The sequence below is a fragment of the Chelonia mydas genome, chromosome 2, assembly GCF_015237465.2.
Source record: "Chelonia mydas isolate rCheMyd1 chromosome 2, rCheMyd1.pri.v2, whole genome shotgun sequence".
NCBI lineage: Eukaryota > Metazoa > Chordata > Testudines > Cheloniidae > Chelonia > Chelonia mydas.
In genome coordinates, this window is record NC_057850.1 from 179,210,988 (window position 1) to 179,233,545 (window position 22,558).

Below are 22,558 nucleotides of genomic sequence, written 5' to 3' on the forward strand. Positions count from 1 at the left end.
CTGAATTCCCACACAGCTTATGTTACTAACAATCTACTCTTCAGCAAGATTAAAACAGAGCAATTGCGTAGCAGTCTGAGCACAGGACTGGGAGCCAGAAACTCCTGTCTCTCTATCTCTGACAAACTCCTTCTGTGATCTTGGGAAAGTCACAACTACTTTGCTTCACTTTAGGCTCTGTAAAATGGTGATTATGTTTACTTACCTATCTCACACAGAAGACCAAGAGCTCTGGAGATGTTAAATGCTAAGTTAATGAATTATGGTCATCCCCAGCAATAAATTCATAAATGTTGTTTTTCTTTTTAAAAGTCTATTTTCAAATACTTTTCACATTTTGCAGAAAGAAATGCTGATCAGGAGGGCTGGGCAAACTTCATGGATTTTGAAGATTGACAAACTATCTGAAATATGTTTTGGGCTTGCAGTGTGCAAACCTAGATAGTGAACCTTTTACTTCTTTAAATACAAAACCATTTTTTTTTCCAAAAAAGGTTTAATTTACATAAAAATTCCAGCTAAGTGTCATGCTTTATAGCTAGAATCTCCTCATCTTCAAAAGCCAGGCTGGCACAAGTGGTTTATATACTTGTAACTGACTGTCAGGACACAAAAAGAATGAGGAGTAGTTGTGGCACCTTAGAGACTAACAGTACACAAAATCTTGTATGGAGAGGAGAGGGGTTGCAGAGCTATTCTGCTGACTCACCCTGGTAGCTAGACCACGAAGGTCTCATTAGCTCCACTTAAACATAGGCGCGAAAAGGAAGTCTCCCTCAGGCAAGAGAGAGCTAGAGGAAAAGGATGGAGGTCCTACAGGTAGAAATGCTAAATATTCCAAGTCAGAAGGGATATTTTGAATTAAGGCTTATGTTTTTAAATACACTACAGTCCTGCTTCCTTCAGGCTTTGTTATTTTCATTACAAATAAAAGTAAATCCCCAGGAAAAGGTGGGAGGGCAGCGTGAGTTTAGCCAACCCCCGCAGTCGATATGCTGTGTTAGAAGAAGGACGGGGACGCCACAAATTTACAATACTGTTTATATCTTTCATGGAGTTCATGACTCTCTACTCCTTTTTCAGTCTTTGTTTTTACTTTCTCCCCTCCCTACTCCTTTTCATCTTTCACCTTCGCCATGCTCTTCCTTCCATTCACCCTAGGCACCTCTCACCACATTTGCCTAAGAGAAATGCAAATCCAATAACATCGTTTGAGTGAGTCTGAAATTAGGCAAAATGAGCTTGCCCAGCCCTGCTATTGCCATGTGATCTTTCAGATTTCTGTACTGAGAAGGCAGCCCTAGGATAACTTTAATTCAGTGATGTGCTGTCACTGGGCCGTGCTTCTCCCGGCTCCAAAGCACGTACTGCCACGCCCAGTCTCAGTCAAGGAGGTTTATTTTCTTAACAGAGATTAACAAACAAATGGAAACAGTCTCAACTCCATTCTTAGCCCCAAGCTGCAGGGCTACTCTTCCCAGGGGTCTCCTCCTGGCAGCCTCCCATGCTCAGTCAGCTCTACTCCCTTCCCTTGCTCCAGGGACCCATCACAGCAGCCAGCTCCACGCCACTGTAGCTTTCCCTCCTCTCAGTCCTTCCTCCCTAACTGCCTGCGAGCAGCCCTTTATAGGCCCAGGGGTAGCCTAGCCTTTTTAATTAGCTGGATTGGGGCTCACCTGCTCCAGTACAGGGACCCTGGGCTTAATCTATCCCCAGGGACCAGCTACTCTGGGACATGTGGCTAAGTTTAGATGGTCTACAAAAGCACGACCATAGTATAATGGCACCATCATCCTCTACCATCAGACTGTGGAAAAGAGACCACAAATAATCCTGGTAGACCTAGGTTATATTCAGAGATGTAGATTTGCTGGTTTGCGCCTGCAAATTTTAACTCAAGGGCACCCCAAACCCTCTCATTTTAGGACCATATTGGCAAATCCATAAGGAGCCAGCCAGATACACCAATTTGCATAAAATGGAACATTTTGAAGCTGCCCTGATCTTTAACTAGAGTTAGGCCTGTAACAAAACTCTGAATCCACACAACCCTTAAATTTGCAGACGTTTGCATCCAGATTTGCCTCTGGATCTAAACTTTGCAGGCAGCCCATCTCTAAAATGGGCCAAGTCCAAACTCCAGTTTTGACCCCACCACATGCTGGAGAATTTGCATATGGATCTGAGCTTTGCATCTTGGGCCCATCTCTAGGCCAGAATCCCCTTTCATGCTGTTTTTCACTCCAATGCTACTCCATTGACTTTAGTACAGTTACTGCTATTTTACCAGTGTGAGAGCAGAATCAAGCCCATCCTCAGACATGGTGGTGCAGTCCACAGAACTACAGGTCCCAGCATGCAATGCTCTTTCACGCTCAAAGTGCCCTAGTTGCTAAAGCATACAGTCTTTGCGGGCCACAGGTAGTCTCATTTGGCCCACAGACCACATTGGCTATTTTAATTAATCTTTTCTATACTAACTGTGCTTGTTTCTGAGACTCTTCAGTTAAGTTCCAGCTATAGAATATTTTCATTTCACAAGCTGATTCCATTTCTTAAGTAAAATTCTTGTTTTCTGGATTTGCACATGTTGGCTGCTTTATTGCTTTTGTTTGACATTTCCACAAATTCTCTTTTGTATGTGACATGAAATCTGCTTAATTCTCCCTTTATTTTCTTCTGAGCTATACAAAAAAAAAAAAATACAATGCAAGCTGCTGCATCTCTCTGAACACTTTCTCTCTGTGCAGTGCCAAGGAGACACACTAGAGGGGCAAAAAAAATCCCTTTACAGAACAAGATAGGGCAAGTGAAAAAAGCTTCAACAGTAAATGACACATGCCTGGGCAGCTGGTTTCTTCAGGACCCAGATAAGGACAAAATGTTTTCTTTTGTGAAACCCTGTAAATGTGATTTCACTGCCCCAGAACCGAGTTGTTCACTTTGACACAATGAGAGATGAGGATCCAGAGAAACACCAAACGAGTATAAAGCATGCAGGGGGGAAAAGTTGGCTCACTCCTTTGCTTTACAAGACACAATAAAGATATCTGAAGCAGAGGTAGATTGTTGTCATCTCAGCAGTGGAACCCAACTTGTGGTCACGCCTCGGGACACCTATTATGAAGTTTATTGAAGAGTATTACCCCAAGGTGGTTGTGACTGTGAGGATGGTGTGACCTCCCATAGGCAAAGTTCACTGCTTGCGATCTGTTGGGAACAGGCTAGTTAGAAAAACAATATTTTTCTGCAGCAAGCATGCTGAACGTCAAGGACTTACAGAGAGAGACCAAAGCCCTTTACATATTATGGGATCCACAAGCCTGAGCTGTGAGGGAAAGAGAGGTGGAGCACAGTTTGCTTGGGTTCCTGTTTGCACTATCTTGCAGAAGGCAGGAATAGGCATAGTGTCTCTCTGGGTCCCAACACCCCTTCAGTACTCGTTACATGTATTTTTTTTAGATGGAACATACCCTCCCCTCATCACTTCTCTGTGTCAGTGCTGACCAGTTTCCCACTTGCATTCCTCAGCCCTTTGCAACCAAATTCTAAAGTGCTTATTACCATAGCGTGTAGGAACTTCCCAGGGGTTACACAAAACAGTGGAATGTAACCGGAAGGGAAAGCCAGTTCTCTGTCCGACTCTGTTTTAAACACCGGGTTCTAATTTTATGCACACTGCCAAGTTTTCTTCTATTCTGGTACTTTCGGGGAAGTTTTATTGAACAGGACAGTCTTGCAACCAGATCAGAAGGTGCGAAGGGCATAACTCTTTCTGACCTCCATTGGGTGAGTGTTTCAGGGCCTTGGAACTACAGTTGGGAAGATTCTTCTTCTGGCTCCCTCAAGTACATATCTGGGCTCTGATCATACTTGTACTGGTGGGTTGCAGAAGGAAAGAGAGAGGGTCCCTGCAATAACATAGGCTTGCTTTATTAAAGGCTTTGTAGATTGGCACTGAAGTGGATCTAGTAATGAATAAAGAAAGAGATGAATGCTGGTGTTATGCACAAGCTGTAGCTTGTCTTTCAGCTTCTTGTTAGGAGCCAAAGAGAGTGAATTCGGGGAGTGGGGGGCAAAAAGGTACAAACTGCTGTGACCTGGTCATTGTCCAAGAGGAATGGACAGATTCTGCTTGCTAGCTAAAGATGGACAGCATCAAGCTTTGATGGCTGTTGCTGATTGCATACCCAGAGTTAGCAATGAGCCCAGCATGATCAAGGCTACACTGCCTTATCTACCAGAGGATCGATGTTCTTCATTTAGGCTCCAATTTCCTCTTTGCACTGAGATAGCTGAGAAGCAACGCTGTCGGAGCAGGCTGAAAAAAAAAAAAAAAAAAAAAGAGAAACCTGTGTGTCACCAGTATATTGCAAGCCATATTGTCCACTATATCCCCTAACACAGATATGGTATAAGACCAATGACTGAAATGAGATGATGTGATGTCCATGACCTTGGAATGTGTTTCAGGAAATGCTATTTCAAGCTCACTAAATCAGCAGTTTCTGCACTGAAACATCATTATTTCAAGCTGTATGGAAAAATGGCAATTGTACATGGACTGAAGAGGAGAATGGTATAATAATATCTGTAAAATTAGGGCCTGAGAAGACAGGTCTCCTACAGCGGTCTTACATTGTTCATTTCCCAGTTAACATCTACCGGATGTTAAAAAGCAGTGCTCAGAAGAATCAGTGGGAGTGGAATGTCGGTCATGCAAGAATTTTACATTCCAAAGTTTACTGTTTACATGGACTATTGGTACAAACAACACAATTACAGCAGGAGGAGGAGGAGCTGGTGCATTCCTGTACAAAGGGACTTACATCTACTAACAATAAGAGCAAAATCATTGCCTTCTCAGTCTTGGGGGACAACATATACTTGTTGCTGGAAAAGGAAAGGATTGGATATTTATATAGAGAGTGAAAACATCTACTGTTACATAAGATAGGATAAGCAATGTTTATAAGAAATGTAAATCTTCATGCTCCAGGGCAAAGGACAACCACTAACTGATGGGGGTCAGGAAGAATTGCTCCTATGGACAGGTTATTCCTTAAACTTGCCCACTCCAGCATCTCTTGCATTTTCCATGGAAGAATGGGGTTTTGTCCACTATCAGATACCACTGGTCTGATCCAGTACAGCAGTTCTTATGTTCCTAAGAATCATTATCTTCTGTATTCCAAGTGACTCAACTAGACCTTTCCTTGATTATATGAAAAGCATTTTCATGTGGGTTTCTTATCAACCTGACAAGCACATGGGTCACTGTAGAATAGTCCAAGTCCTGCATTCCTTCTGACATCTGAGCCTTATTTCACAGCAGCAGCTGTCAGCTCCTATGGCAGAGCAGATAAAAACACTTCCACTATTGTGCCAGGCTCAGGAAAATGCCTCGCTCATGCTGCATTTGTTTGCAGAGGTTAATCAGATTCAGAATGTTTCTAGAATTTTGAAGTGAAAGTATTGAAGAGCTGAGATGTTTATGCAATGGGTGAAACCCCTAAAGAGCGCAGAGAAACAAGGGGTGAAGCAGAATCACTCTGTGTCCAGGGAATAGTCCCACAACAAGCTTTCAACTACACTTACCTACACTGGACTATCAAGAAACCTGATAACATATCTGTATAAAAAGTACATCCTCTGCCTATAGGAAAACAAAGTGTTTTACTTTCCACATCTACAGGAGCAGACAGTCAACACATTCCCCTCACACCCCCATAAGCAATTTCAGGGGCCAGTTCCCTATCCCCTACCTTGTGTCAGGCAAGTGGCATCTCTATTCTGTTTCTCTTTCATTCTCCTTCCCCATCTTTCTCTCTCCCTCCCCTTTGTCCCTTCTATCTGCCTTTGAGGTCTCTTTGTTTTGTACCCAAACCCCACCCCACTCCAGTCTTTTACTCTCTGCCATTATTTTCTACCTCCCCAAAAGTCCTGACCCTTTTGCTTGTCTTCCAAGATCACTAGACAAAGGAAGAATGTGGCTGCCATCACCTCTGGGTGCTGTGTTGCTGTCTCTCAGCTGCTTGCAGCATTCTTTCTGCTCCCCAGCTCCTCCGCTGCAAACACAGCGCTGCAGTGAAAGGCAATGGGACACAGCCAGGAGGATGAGAAGGAGCTTGGAGACAGAAGGCACTCGGAGTGGTTATGGAGAAAATGTTTGAGCTACTGATCTGCCTCCCACATGCCCTACAGCAGCTGGGCAAGCAGCCCTCAGTGGCAGGCAAGTGTTGAAGATTTTTTTCTTTTTTGCACGTGTGCGCGTGCGCACACACACACACACACACACACAGATATAGCTATAAACAGCTAACCAGGAAGCCAGATCCAGATGCCAGAGAAAAGGGAGCAAAATGCTTGATCTTTCAGCTAAAAGCTGGAGGTCAGGTAGGTCTGCTTTCAACCTATCAGTCGGGTTACATTTTGAAAACTCCTTCTACAATGGTAAGGGCTAGAAACTTTCTTTTGAAAACACTTTGCTCTGTGTTTTTTCTAGATTTCAGAGTAGCAGTTGTGTTAGTCTGTATCCTCAAAAAAGAAAAGGAGGACTTGTGGCACCTTAGAGACTAACAAATTTATTTGAGCATAAGCTTTCGTGGGCTACAGCCCACTTCATCGGATGCAGAGAATGGAACATATAGTAAGAAGATATTGTGACAGGCTGATTAGAACACCTGCAGCCAACGAAGAAGCTGCTAGAATCAATTAAGGAAGGCTAATCAGGGCACCTGGGTTTAAAAAGGAGCTCACTTCAGTTTGTGGTGTGCATGTGAGGAGCTGAGAGTGAGAACGTGGACTGTTGGAGGACTGAGGTGTACAAGACACCAGGAGGAAGGTCCTATGGTGAGGATAAAGAAGGTGTTGGGAGGAGGCCATGGGGAAGTAGCACAGGGAGTTGTAGTTGTCGCACAGCTGTTCCAGGAGGCACTCTAGACAGCTGCATTCCATAGGGCCCTGGGCTGGAACCCGGAGTAGAGGGCGGGCCCGGGTTCCCCCCAAATCCTCCCAACTCCTGGTCAGACACAGGAGGAGTCGACCTGGACTGTGGGTTCAGAAAAACGGCCAAGCTGAGGGCTGCCGTGAAGCTCCAAGGTGAGCAAATCCGCCAATAAGCGCAAGACCCACCAAGGTAGAGGAAGAACTTTGTCACTATACATATATATACACACACACATATGCAGAGAACATGAAAAGGTGGAACATGAAAATCTTAATTAATTAGCCTCTTACTCTGCCTTTTCACGTTCTCTGTATGTGTGTGTGTATATATATATATATATATATTATACACACAATCTTCTTACTATACGTTCCATTCTATGCATCCGATGAAGTGGACTGTAGCCCACGAAAGCTTATGCTCAAACAAATTTCTTAGTCTCTAAGGTGCCACAAGTACTCCTGTTCTTTTTTTCCTAGAGTTTAGCAATGACACTAAAGAAGCCAAAAACCATGGTGGAGGCAGCTATCCCTGGAGCAGCCAGGAGGGAGCCAGTGACAGGGGAAATGGCTAGCTCTGAAATTCTGCAGGAGACAACCAGGCATCAGACCAGGAGCCCAGAGCTCCCAACAAATACGAGAGGAGAGCTGCTAACTATTAGGTGCAGTACACCCCTCCTACATTTTATTTTTGCTATGTCTACGATCAGCTAAGGGCTTATGATTTTAAAGGACTCACCCCTGATACCACTGCTGATTTAAACTTCAGGTGGAGTCAATTAAGAAGAAGCAGAGACTAGAGGGGCCAGACATGCAGGCATGAGATGGAGAAGCAGAACCATAGCCAGCAGTTTAATTTCACATTTTCAGAGTTTTTAGATTTTTCACTTGATTGTTTTTTGTTTTTGCTTTATACACTGAGTGTTACAAAACACACACACACACACACACACGCTAACTGCACCTTGGCATTTGCTTTGTAGGAACAATTTTTCTGAGCCTAAGTATAGAAAACACCACAGTAAATTCAAATACTGTAGTAAATGTTCAGGTTATCTTTTTTTAAAAAGAGGCAACCACTGTGTTTAATTCAAGGCTTGGATTTAAACTAACCTTACCCTCCACATACATATTACACAGGGCCAGATTCCAATACCTTTTGTGATACTTTACCTCATAAGAAGTCTCATTGACATAAATGGGATTATTCATTTAGGGTCTGATTTAAAGACTGTTGACACTGGTGATCTTCCCATTGACTTCATATGGCTTTGGATCAGGCCCACAGTAAAGTTGTCTTCTGGGTGAGTAAGAATATTAGAATCTGGCCCGTAGTGAGATGGTGTTACAGAAGACAGTGTAAAAACAACCTTTAGGGCCTGTCAGCCTTCAATACCATTGAAGTCAGTGTTGTTACACTGGGGTACAGGCTGTGTGCGGTGAGAATCAAGCCCCGTTTGGGGCTACATATACTTGTCTGAAGCATGGCGGCTCTAAAGTGAATACTTTGAAATGCCGCAAGTTTTAAGTAGTTGGAAGTAGTTGGAAGTGCTTAGTCTGCATTTTCATAGCCTGTGTCAGAGGGGGTTTGTTTTATTTAGTCTAAATGCCAAAATGAAGTGTGGATTAAAAAATAAAACACCGCCAGCCCTCGGAAGTGTTATTATGCATGCCTGCATCTCAACAGCTTTTCACAGGTTTTCCAGCATAGGAGGAAAGTGTTTGCCACTAGAGTTCCAAATATGTCTTTTAGAGCCGGCTCCTGCTACTTTTTGGCCTACACACACTTGAGAAACACAGTGAAATGCTCCTGTATTGAATTTATACACAGGCCTTCTTAAGAATATGAAACAAAGATTGTTAGATCTCAACATCTATAATCCAAACGAACCACTAGAAGTGGCACAGACATGGATTCCCTGCTATCAGCATAAAGGGATGTTTAAACTAAGTGAAAGACTAAGAGGGTATTAATTCAGAAGAGTAGTAAAAGGGAAAAAAAAAGTCAAATTTCCATCTACTTTAGCTACAGAAGCACTGCATCGAAACAGCAGCACAAGTTGGTGGATAGAAAGCTGGCTAGATCGTCGAGCTCAACGGGTAGTGATCAATGGCTCCATGTCTAGTTGGCAGTCAGTATCAAGCGGAGTGCCCCAAGGGTCAGTCCTGGGGCCGGTTTTGTTCAATAACTTCATTAATGATCTGGAGGATGGTGTGGATTGCACCCTCAGCAAGTTTGCAGACGACACTAAACTGGGAGGAGTGGTAGATACGCTGGAGGGTATGGATAGGATACAGAGGGACCTAGACAAATTGGAGGATTGGGCCAAAAGAAATCTGATGAGGTTCAACAAGGACAAGTGCAGAGTCCTGCACTTAGGACCGAAGAATCCCATGCACCGCTACAGACTAGGGACCGAATGGCTCGGCAGCAGTTCTGCAGAAAAGGACCTAGGGGTTACAGTGGACGAGAAGCTGGATATGAGTCAACAGTGTGTCCTTGTTGCCAAGAAGGCTAACGGCATTTTGGGCTCTATAAGTAGGGACATTGCCAGCAGATCGAGGGACATGATCATTCCCCTCTATTCGACATTGGTGAGGCCTCATCTGGAGTACTGTGTTCAGTTTTGGGCCCCACACTACAAGGAGGATGTGGAAAAATTGGAAAGCATCCAGCAGAGGGCAACAAAAATGATTAGGGGACTGGAACACATGACTTACGAGGAGAGGCTGAGGGAACTGGGATTGTTTTGTCTACAGAAGAGAAGAGTGAGGGGAGATTTGATAGCTGCTTTCAACTACCTGAAAGGTGATTCCAAAGAGGATGGATCTAGACTATTCTCAGTAGTAGCAGATGACAGGACAAGGAGTAATGGTCTCAAGTTGCAGTGGGGGAGGTTTAGGTTGGATATTAGGAAAAAAACTTTCACTAGGAGGGTGGTGAAGCACTGGAATGCGTTAACTAGGGAGGTGGTGGAATCTTCTTCCTTTGAGGTTTTTAACGTCAGGCTTGACAAAGCCCTGACTGGGATGGGTTAGTTGGGGATTGGTCCTCCTTTGAGCAGGGGGTTAGACTAGATGACCTCCTAAGGTCCCTTCCAACCCTGATATTCTATGATTCTATGAAGTTGTAATTTTGTGTTGTCTTGTATTCCATGCGAAGATTTAAACTGTGGCTGGCTTACAATAAGGAAGAACTGGCAGCAGGTATCATAAGCTGGGGAAGGCTGTGGCTCCCCTTATGTGGTGGCCCCAGCTTGGGCTGCACAACCTGCTCTCCCGACGCTGGGAGCCGGGGGGGGGGGGGGAGGGGGCTAGCCTGGGCAGGGGCTGGCGGCCATGGTGTGGGAGCTCGGGGCTCTGGTGGGGGGTGAAAGGGGTGGGGCCTTGGGTGGAAGGGTTGGGGCTGGGGGCTAGCCTTCCCCAGCCAGCAGTTCATATGCCGCGCATAGGAAGAAGGCCTGAAAATATAACTAATTCTTACAGGGGGTTGCAAAAACGTGTGTGGAAGGTGCCAGTTCAACAGCACTAAAAGCCGAAGTCTTCTGCTCCGCCACATCATAGGGATGGCACAGAGAGGGGCAGCACAAGCCACTCCATTCTGACTCAGTCTTGTCCTGGAGGGAACGCTCGCTATGCCCATTAAGTCCTTAGCCTCTCTGCTACCACTACCAACTAGATGGCTGAATTTGGGCCTGTCTACTCGGAAGGGGGTTGAGACCACCAGCTCATTTCCTAGAACCCACCAAATAGCTATCGCTACCAGCCTGGGCAAGATTCTAACCAGTGGCCTAGAGGTGGAAATCCCATTGTCAATCTTCTTTTAAAAGTTAGTAGCCCCAATCTGCCCTCAACTTCACCTTCAGTTATACAGTATAACCTTATTTAAGTGCATAAACTGACTGCATGTAACAGAAAGCAGAATATAGCCTGTGTGTCTGTGACCTACTATTATTCATGTTCGAGGTACAAAGCTTTTAGAACAAAAATGCTGTTGATAATCTGGAGCTCAGCACAGCCTCAACACTGCAGAATGAATGTGACCTCTCTTCTGCATCAAACCTAATATATTATACAGGAAAAAGGAGAAATTAGCCAAGTTCTTGAATGTAGGTTTTGTCTCATTTTAATTTAAATCTTAATACGTGGTGGGGCTTTTAAAAAAAATAATGTTGAGAGCTCTGTATCACGACTGTGTCATTCTCTTCAATCATTCGGTTTCCTTTTGAGAACAAAATGACACCAAAAAGCATGAGAGCTATGTGGGTAGTGATACTAGTGAAGAACCTGCTGCTTGAGTCTGCCCACTAAGATACCAAAAGAAACTGCCTGCTTTTCACGGAGAGCATCACCTACTACTTCCCTAACACAAAAATGATGCAGTATTTTACAACAGAGCTCAACATTGCAAGGTTGCTATTACAGGCTGTAACGTTGTAGACAATTACTGTAGAATGCTCAGATGCTCTTAGAAAAGCCTATTTTAACATTTGTAAAATCCTGCATGTAATTTTTCACAACCCAGTCTGCACCCTCAAATCTGGCCCCACCATGGGTAAGAAATAAGACATGGTGAGGCTGATTTATCACCACATATTTTCACATAAAATTAACACAGGCATATTTAGTATATATTATTCTCAAATCTAACACCATGGAATGGTGTCCTAGTACCCATACCTTTGCAGTACAGGGTCCATACCAGGGTTGTTTTCTACGCATGGTTTTTTGTTTAGCTAGAATGTCCCTTTGCTCTTGCACCCACCATATGTTCCCCACATTTTAAAGAAAAGGACAATTGGTTTATCTTTGTTCATTACCACAAGGGGTGACATAAGGCTCTGATTTGGTAAAGAGAACTATGCAAGAGTTCCCTTGTGCCCCCAAACAGCCTCATTGGCTTTGGGGTGCATGGGTCTGTTTACACCGCTCTCTTTGCAGGGGTCATGCCTAAACCAGTAAGTGAGAATCCTAGGACCTCCCAACCTAGTAGTCTCCTAATCTGCATTCCGAGGCATTACCAAGAGCCATAACAGAGTATAATCATATGAGCTGGTGAAAAGAACAACATATGATCACCAGAGACTGATGACAAACTATGGCCATATTGTACTTATCCAAATGTACAGATTCAGCAGTTGCAAATACAGGTGTTTTCAATTAGCACTTTTCAAGATACCAAAGGAGGTGAGCCATATTCTTTCTTAAAACCACACTGGGGGGAGGGGGTGAATTAACAAACTGAGGAACTATGAAGGGGCAGAATTGGGGTGACAAACTCAGCATGAATGAAAGCATTGAGTGTTGTGGGAGGCATATAAATAGAGAGCTTGGGACCCTATTAATGGCCAGCAAGTCTTGTCTCAGGTATATATTGTAGCTGCATCTTTTCATTCTTTTATATCTGTGATATCCTTAAATGAATTATATAATTGTGGGGGAGGGTAATACAATTTCAAAAATAAAAATTAAAAACCAAATGTGGGGAATATTTAGATTTAAATAAAGTGCACAAGGGTATGTTTAGTGATAGTCACTACCATGGTAAAAAAAGGGGGAAGATTTTACAAAATTGGTAATGGACCAGTTAAACATCAGCGAATGAGAACCACAAGCTGCATTCGGTGGCAATTTAGGGTATAGCAGAGCGATAGGATCAGACCTTGAGATGGCACATTTAGCTAATCTGGAGAAAGCCATTTAAAAATAGACATCTGAAAGAATGGGTTCTGAGATATGGTCACATTTCCTATCGTCCTGTGATGTATGATGTAAGCTACTGTAGCAGCAATAATACAGTAGATTCACTAATCTGCAGTTCATTGAACAACCTGTGTACTCTGCACAAAATATGAGCATTTTTCCCCCAACCTCACAGCAAAGATGTGATAGCAGATACTGTAGTGAGGTCTCCTATTACACATCCCTTTTTTAAATTCATCCAGAAAAAGATAAGGGGGAGGGGCAACAAGTCCTCCATCTGACTTTTTTCCCCCATCTCAGTTGCACCTTAGGGTTGCACCATATTAGGTTGGCATATTCTCTTTGATGATTAAACTGTACTGTATATACAGTGGAGCTGGACTAATTAATCAGGTCTTAGAGAGACCCTGGCTGGTGACACTAGGCAAAACAGGTTTGTCTTATTCTGGAAGCTAGAGCCAGGGAGAATTACAGAGTCTGTCTCTATCGATTGGTCTCAACAAAGAATCCGCTATTTGTTAATTACAACCAAGCTCTCTCTCTGCTCTATCACAAGGGCCGTTACATTGGCATGGTGGACACGTGTCTCACACATGGAGGCAGCAGCCAGCAGAGCAGAAAATCATCATCAGGTACATCCAGCACAAAAGCTGCCAGAAATGAGGGAAAGGCAAACATGAAATCCAAAGTCAATAAGCTCTGGTTTCCCTCTGTTCTGAAGGGGTTACACCATCCCGCGGACACTTTGCTTCTTTGATCCTGTTACATCAAAGCCCTGCAGGAGAAATCTGAATTGGAGTAACCCCTGCAAAAAAGGGTATTTTCCTGAAGCTGGCACCATCAAATATGTTCCTCTTATCTGCTCTGCCATAGGAGCTGACAGCTGCTGTGAACTAAGGTGCTGCATGGCCCGACAAGGAAGCATGCTAATTGCGGTGTGACAAGGCAGGTAACACAATAAAACTTTATACCTCTGAAGCCGGATGGATTACTGCCAGCTCTTCAAGTACAGCTCAAGAGGTTCGCTAATAGGGCTGTTTAGAACTATTTTTCAAAAACACCTCTGCTTTGGCTGAGGTTGTATCCACGAGATTTGCTTTTATGCCATTCCCAGGGTTTGCCTCTTGCCCCAAGACTTCAACAGATGATTTCTTGCCTTTAGATATGAAGTGTTATTGTCTGTCCAATTAACACTAATAAACCCCCCCACACACACACACGCAAAGCGGAATAGCTACAAGGAAAAATATATAAGGATTCTGAAAGACTTTGGGGAGCATGGTAAGGAACAGAAACCCAAACACTGAACCCCCTGCATGATGGTATAAGTTGCCCATGGGAAATAATCCCTTCAGTAAGTCAACAGTGCCAATTTTCTCTCATTATATAGCATCTGACATGAATTTCTACTCTGAATGCCGCTGAAACAGAAAACCTCCAATATATGCAGAGATTAGCTGACATATGCTGCTGGAGATGTGACATACATTAAGCTTGTCCTATGGGCAAGATTCTGGGTTCGCGATGGACGGCTGGGTAGCTCAGCTCTAGCAGATGAGCAGACGTGGCTTGAAGCATTCTACCTCCACAGGGCAGACTCAGGCAGAATACCTCAGGATGGCATTGCGGGAATGAAGTATCAGGAGGTAGCCATGTTAGTCTGTATCCACAAAAACAACAAGGAGTCTGGTGGCACCTTAAAGACTAACAGATTTATTTGGACATATGCTTTTGTGGGTAAAAACCACTTCTTCAGATGCATGGAGTGAAAATTACAGATGCAGGCATTATATAATGACACATGAAGGGAAGGGAGTTACCTCACAAGTGGAGAACCAGTGTTGACAGGGCCAATCGATCAGGGTGGATGTAGTCCACTCCCAATAATAGATGAGGAGGTATCAATTCCAGGAGAGGCAAAGCTGCTTTTGTAATGAGCCAGCCACTCCCAGGCCCTATTCAAGCCCAAATTAATGGTGTTAAATTTGCAAATGAATTTTAGTTCTGCAATTTCTCTTTGAAGTCTGTTTCTGAAGTTTTTTGTTCAAGTATAGCTACTTTCAAATCGGTTATAAAATGTCCAGGAAGATTGAAGGGTTCTCCTACTGGCTTTTTGTATGTTACATACATATATACTTTCCACAGTACTCCTTCCTAGGCAGTCATTTCCCATTTTGTATGTGTGCAACTGATTGTTCCTTCCTAAGTGGAGTACTTTGCATTTGTCCTTATTGAATTTCATCCTATTTACTTCAGCCCATTTCTCCAGTTTGTCCAGATCAATTTGAATTTTAATCCTATCCTCCAAAGCATTTGCAACCCCTCCCAGCTTGGTATCATCCGCAAACTTTATAAGTGTACTCTCTATGCCATTATCTAAATCACTGATGATGTTCTCTCTGCCACTTTTAGTGTACCCACCTTTGGCCCTATGGTGTATTGAGGACTATGTTGGAATTGCAAGCTACCACTTTAAGGATAGGGCAGGCAAGAGGGCTCTGTAGCTAAGCGTGCAATCTGAGTCAGCTAGAAAGAGCCAACTTAAAGCAAGGTGGAATGAGTTGTGTCCCTCTGCCACAGGGAGCAGCCTGTTTTTCCCTCGCTCTGGCTTTGGGTTCTTGTGTGTTATCACTCTGAACTCTAAGAATTAAAGTAGTGCTACACTGCAACCTTCCAGCAAGAGTATTTGTTTTTTAATCTAACTTCTCTTCATATGCCGTGAACATAACATCATTCAATGGTGCTCCCCTCCTGTCCTCCCAACCTGGTGCTGCAAACAAACAAACAAAAACAGACAACTACTACATAAATTAAGCATACCTGAGATGCCATGGTAGAACCCTGGTCTGTAATAGGATGAGAGGGAATGGAGAAAGAGGGTCAAGTTTCAGGAGGACATAGTTTGATGGGACAGGAATGCAAGCTGTTGGCTGGATTGCTACCAGACAAACACAGGCTTCCCAGGTTGTTACACTCTGCCTCTATGCATGCTCAACAATAACCTCTTTCTTACAATGCTGCCTGACCACCACATCATTTATTGCTAATTAAATATGGTCCTTCAGTTGCAAAGATATGGCCTCTTGCACTTAAGCTAAAGGAGAACTTCCTTAGCTAGCAAAAGAGTTCAAAAAGGTGTGAGCAGGAGACAGTTAATCAAATACAGGAAAAGAATTAAAATTGAAGCTAGCTAAAAATAAAGAACTCCCTAAAACATTTCAAACAATATTTTGGCCAAAGCAGAGGTCTGGGGATTTTTTTTTTCACCTCCTTGTCTTTAATACTGCTACAAACTTTGCTGGTTCCAATTTGTAAGTTTACCTCTTGAAATCTAGCATGAAAGGGCAACACTCTGTAAAATCTAGCACTAACAATGGTACATGCATGGGAAGGGGGAGTTGGTGCATAAGTCAACCATTATCATGTCAGCACTAATATCATGGCTCACACATCTGAGGGCACACCTGTTGCAACTACCACAAATGTAATCACTTCCTATTATTTTTCTTTCTACATATACTCTCACTGAAAAGCTTATTTTCTTTACAATACAAGACGATACAGTACTTCACTTAGCCCAGCATATGAAAGGAGTAAAAGTGGAGATTATTATTGAGATGACCCTTCCGTCAGTCCTTTGATGATAGCTCCTCAAATCCAGACAAAAAAATAAGGTTACCCAGCGGCTTTAATGAACTAACTATATTTAATTGATGTCTGGCATTAAACTAACTCTCATGAGAAAGGTTATACTTTTGTCCCAGACAGACATCATTCATATCCTCACATAAATCTAGTGTTTATTGAGTAGGACAATTTATATCATCTTACAAAATGTCAAATAGATTGACTCTTGCTCCAGTTTCTAATTTCCTGATATAATGAATATGTACATTCATTGTTTGCTAGAAAGTGGATCTCAGATAAAGTCTCAGATTATACTTCCTGACTTTAAAATTAATTACTGTCAGATTAAAAAATATTAATTAGGAACAGCAAGATCCATCTATTGTCATTTATACAGTAGCAGTCATCATAGTATCTGAACACTAGGATTGCCCAGTGCAGCAGGAGAAGGAAAACATTTGCAAAAGCAAGTCTGCAAATTATTTGAGGTCAGGATTTGCAAAGGAGCTTCTGGTAGCAGGGGTCCAATTCCATGTGGACTCTAACTCCCACATGTGCCTTTGAAAATCTCAATACAAAATGCTACATGGAGTAAATTGCCGCTATTTCTTGTGATTTTTAATCAAATGGCACCTGATTTTCACTCAGTGATAAGCCATTTTAAAATATGATCCAAACTTGGGACAAATTATATGCTCACACAGCCCCATTGACTTAATGTTTTTGAAGTTGTCTAGGCTTTTGTTTGCTCTCAGATCTAGTTTTATTATGTTTGCCTATATCTACTCTATTTTTATACTTGCTTATACAAAGGAGAGCTCACTGCCTGTGCAAATCAAGGACTGACTGGAAGGTGCAGTAGGGCTGAAGCACACGAAGGAAAGTAGAAGGGAAGGGAAACTCATGTTTAATTACCAGTGCCTTAAAAGGGCCAAAACACTTAGTGCTATGAAAGTTCTAAAACAAGAGAAGCTGGAAACTCCCTGTCATAACCATACTGCTAAGGGCAGCCTAGAATTCCTCCTTACCTGTAAGGGGTTAAGAAGCTCAAATAACCTTGTTGGCACCTGAACAAAAGGACCAATGGGGAAAGAAGATACTTTCAAATCTGGGGTGGGGGGAAGGCTTTGTTTGTGCTCTTTGTTTTGTGTGTTCTCTGGGGAAGCAGAGAAGCATCAGGTCAGAAAACTCCTTCTCCTAAAATCATCCTAAAATGAGTCTCAATATTGCAAAAAGAGTAAGTAAATAAGGTGCCAGCTTCAGGAAAACACAGCCACACTCCTGGAGACTAAAGAATACGGGGTTGTCTCCATAGATGTAAATCTTAGTATATGCTACTATTAAAAACGTTTAAAGTTAAGCCACTCCTGGGAGTGGCTTTTCACCATTATTAAACTGGTGAAAAAAAAAGCAATTTTCTCTCACATTATTTGCAAAATGAAATTAAAAAAAAACAAAAAAACCTTTGAGAGAGATGATGAAATTCTCACTCCATCAACACTAAAAACAATGACTATTAAACTGCATCTCATGAATATGTAATGAAAGCGCAAGATGCATTTCTCTGCTGGTACTGTTTCAAACAGCTGCCTTTTGGTAGTAGGAACACCATTTACATACACATCAAGGTCTCTTGCTGGTGAATGTCTGCCTAAACCAGAACCTTCTTTTGAGAAGGTATCATGATTTACTGCCTGGAAAATGACTGTGTTGTCACAAACACAACTTTGCTTCTCATGGGCATGATCAGGATGCAGCAGGTTAGGATAGTCAACGTTTGTTCGTATACCATTCACTCAAACCACTTCAATGCCTAGGAGAAACAGCAACCCAAATATATCTTGGGGACCAGCATTCCTTGTGCACCAACACTGCAGTTCACATGAAGAAGAAAGTTTCCTCTAGCTTTGTACATAAAGGGCCTAGGGACAGAGCACTCAGGGAATGGCTCTTGATTCTGTTTGTTTTCACCAGCAGTCTAACTAGTTTCTTAATCAGGCCCATTTACCATGGTATGTGTGATACATGAAGGGGCGGGGGGGATGAAGGGGGAAGTAGCTCCCTTTGATGGACACCCAGCCAGCCAGTTAGCTGTAAAATCCTTCTTGGTCTGTTCTCTGCTTGCCTTACCTGTAAAGGGTTAACAAGCCCACAGGTAAAAGAAAAGGAATAGACACCTGACCAAAAGAGCCAATGGGAAGGTAGAACTTTTTATAATTGGGAAAGAAACTTTCCCTTTGTCTGTTGTTCTCTGGGCTGCAGCGACACGGAGCAGCAATGCTATCAGCAAAAATGCTGTATAAGGTTTGAACCAGGTATGAAAAAGTATCTTCCATACCTAAAAGAAATAATTTGGATAGGGAGTGTTTAGTTAGACGCTATCAGGTTTATTTCTTATTTTGGCTTGTGGATCTCCTCTGTGCTAACCCCTGATTCTTTTGTTTGCTTGTAACCTTTAAGCTGAACCCCGAAGAAAGCTATTTTGGGTGCATAATTTTTGTAATTGTTTCTTTTAAGATCTAGCAAAAAGCCTAAATTCCAGATGTATTTTTTTCCTTTTTGTTTTTAATAAAATTTACCTTTTTTAAAAACACGATTGGATTTTTGGTGTCCTAAGAGGTTTGTGCATGTTGTTTGATTAGCTGGTAGCCACAGCTAATTTCCTTTGTTTTCTTTTTCAGCTCTTCCCCAGGAAGGGGGCGGTGAAAGGGCTTGAGGGTACCCCACAGGGAGGAATTCCCAGCTGCTCCTTCCTGGGTCCAAGGGGGTTTTTTTTGCATTTGGGTGGTGGCAGTGTTTACCAAGCCAAGGTCAGAGAAAAGCTGTAACCTTGGGAGTTTAATACAAGCCTAGAGTGACCAGTATTAATTTTTAGAATCCTTGCGGGCCCTGACCTTCTGCACTCGAAGTGACAGAGTGGGGATTCAGCCTTGACAGTATGTGAGTGGCTCCATTCAGAAAGCCAGAGAAGGTTGGCCTTCAGGGCACACTGTGTTCTGCATATTTGCTCAGGCTTTTCTCTGAAGGGTAGCTTGAGGAACTGTGGGAGGCTTTCTTGCAGTTTGGGGAGTTCTGACTAATTGACGTTGTGTCTATCTAGTTTGTTCTAAAGCAGGTGGTTGAATGTTTTCTGCGCAGGCACCTATCCCTTGCGATGGGGGACATTTTACTGACAACAGGCCCAATCCTACAAAGTGCTGAGCATCTCCGGCAAGGTGCTGAAGGCCTTCAACACTCTTTTACATCAGTGGGAGCTGAGGGACACTCAGCATGCCAGAGGAATCGCTCAGCACTTTGCAGGGTATGATCCTGACAAAATAAATTAAATAAGAGAGAAATGTGGGAGAGGGAGGCTGAATGTCTTCTCTCTCTCGGGTGGGATTAATCTTCTTTCATCATCCCCTCTTTCATTTTCAAAGCACTAGAGCACACCATTTTTCCAGACTAAAGTGTTTTAATCTGCAGCCAAATAAAAACATTTCCATCATTCATATTCTCTAGGTCTGTAGGGGCCCATACAAAACAGTGAGATATTCCGATCATTAAAAGTGACAATACATATGTGCATTACCATCCATTATGTAGGACCAGAAATATTGTTACAACACTAGCATTATATTAGAGGGGAAAAACTGTAGCCAAAAGCTCATCCACATTTGGATTAATAGTGCAAATATCCAACTGTCTGATTATTGTATATGTCCTTGTGTAGATGTTTTCAAACTCATGCTGTCTCTGTAATTGTGACTAAAAAGGCCATCAGATTCAGAACATTGTTTCCCATATTTCTGAGTTACATTTATGGCCTAAGACACGCCAGGGTACACTGTGCTGTTGCCTTGTAGTAATTCAAAACATGACAGGCGAACTGCAATTCTGGACTAAAGATGCATTAGCAGGGCTATCTGAGGGCAACTTGCACAACACCTGCTCATTCTTAGCTTAGCTCTAGTCTGCTATGAGACCCTCAATTTCCTGAGCAATACATTTTGCACAGCTATACCAGCAAAAAAAAAAAAACACAACAAAAAACCTCTGACTGCCCCCAGAACTGGGCAGGAGGGTCTCATGAGCCACCGTAGTGGGTGCCAACCCCGCCCCTAAGAGCCAGAGGGACCTGCCGGGGGGCAAGGTGGGGAGTCCTGGCGGTGCTTACCTGGGGCAGCTCCCAGGAAGCATCTGGCAGGTCCCTCTGGCTCCTAGGGGTGGGGGAGCGTAACTGAGGGGGAGCAGGGGGAGCGGCCGCTCCCCCACTGATCACATCAAAAGTGGCGCCTTAGGCGCCGACTCCATGGGTGCTCCGGGGGAGGAGGTGGAGCGGAGTGGAGCGGGAAGCACCCACGGGGAAAATTTGGTGGGTGCAGAGCACCCACCAGCAGCTCCCCGCCCTGCACCCCGCCCCAGCTCGCCTCTGTCTCCTCCCCTGAATGCGCCACCCCGTTCTGCTTCTCCACCTCCCCCCTGGCTTCCCGCGAATCAGCTGTTCGTGTGGGAAGCCTGGGAGGGCTGAGAAGCAGGCAGCGGCTTGGCGCTCAGGCCCAGGGAGGCGGAGGCGACCTGGGGCGAGGAGCAGTTCCCCTGCGCCGCCCCGGGTTACCTGCTGTGGTGCGGGTGGCCCTCCTCGCGCCCCCCCCCCGCCTCAGCTCGCCTCCTCCTCCCTGGGCCTGAGCACGAAGCCACCGCCTGCTTCTCAGCCCTCCCAGGCTTCCCACACGAACAGCTGATTTGCGGGAAGCTGGGGGGTGGGGGCGGAGAAGCAGAGCGGGGCGACGTGTTCAGGGGAGGAGGCGGAGGTGGAGCGGAAGTGAGCTGGGGCCAGGCACGGGGCGGGAAGCTGCTGGTGGGTGCTCTGCACCCATCAAATTTTCCCTGTGGGTGCTCCAGCCCCAGAGCACCCACGGAGTCGGTGCCGAAGGTGCCACTTTTGGCCGGTTGTTAAATTTAGAAGCCCTTTTAGAACCGATTGTCCCTCATGGGACAACCGGTTCTAAAAGAGCTTCTAAATTTAACAACTGGTTCTAGCGAACCAGTGCGAACTGGCTCCAGCTCACCACTGGGTAATGCTGAGTTAAGACACAGTCATGTTGCTGAGGTGCACAGATACTATGATAAGGTCCATAAAGCACATAGATATATCAGAAATTTTGCATCTAGTGATGCCCATTTCCTAAAGACCATTAAAACTGGCATATAGAATTCCTAATCCATGGATAAACTCTTCTAATCCCCAAAAGCTAGCCAATGGTACTGTGATAAATGAAGGGGGTGGGTAGCTTCCTTTTATGGGCAGCCAGCCAGCTAGCTATAAAATTCCTGTTGGTAGCTGTTCTCTACTTGCTTTACCTTTAAAGGGTTAAAAAAGCCCATAGGTAAAAGGATGGGAGTGGGCACCTGACCAAAAGAGCCAATGGGAGGGCTAGAACTTTTTAAAATTGGGAAAAAACTTTCCCTTTGTCTGTCTGTCTATTGTTCTCTGGAGAGAGGAGACGCAGAGCAGGAACAGGGCTGAACTATACTATAGGAAGCTTTAAGACAGGTATGAAAAACCATCAGATCATACCTAGAGACCACTACTTTGAAATCCCCAGATATATAAGTAGATCAGGGAATGTCTAGGAAGACGCGATTATATTTATCTCTTTTTTTTCCTTCTTCTTCTTATTGGCTTGTGGACTCCTCTGTGCTAACCCCCAAATGCTTTTGTTTTGCTTGTAACCATTAAGCTGGATCTCAAGAAAACCATTCTTGATGCTTAATTATTATATTTGCTCTTTTTAAATCTAGCAATAACCTAAATTTCAGATGTATTTTCTTTCTTTTTGTTTTTAAAAACATTTCCCTTTTTTAAGAACAGGATGGGGGGGGGGAGGGTTGTGTCCTAAGAGGTTTGTGCATATGTTGTTTAATTAGGTGGTGGCAACAGCTGATTTCCTTTTTTTTTTTTCAGCTCTTCCCCAGAGGGGGGTGTGAAAGGGCTTGAGGGTACCCCACAGGGAGGAATTCCCAAGTGCACCTTCCTGGGTCCAAAGGGGTTTTTTGCACTTGGGTGGTGGCAGCATCTACCCATCCAAGATCAGAGAGAAGCTGTGACCTTGGGAGTTTAATACCAGCCTGGAGCGGCCAGTATTAATTTTCAGAATCCTTGTGGGCCCCCTTGTGGGACCTTCTGCACTCAAACTGCCAGAGTGGGGAATCAGCCTTGACAGGTACCAATCAAATTTTTAGACCAGGAGAGAGTAAAGTCTGAAGATGTAGCTATTTCAAGCCATCTGTACATTTT

The 22,558-nt window shown here is 43.8% G+C and overlaps 1 long non-coding RNA gene across 1 annotated transcript in view; it reads right to left on the reverse strand.

The window, feature by feature from the left end:
• Positions 1–1,459: 1,459 nt before the first annotated feature.
• Positions 1,460–22,558, reverse strand: part of LOC122464657 — a 34,217-nt gene continuing 13,118 nt past the window's right edge. The window contains exon 3 of the long non-coding RNA XR_006288887.1: positions 1,460–4,321. This is a non-coding gene — a long non-coding RNA (uncharacterized LOC122464657). The remainder of the gene's footprint in view (positions 4,322–22,558) is intronic.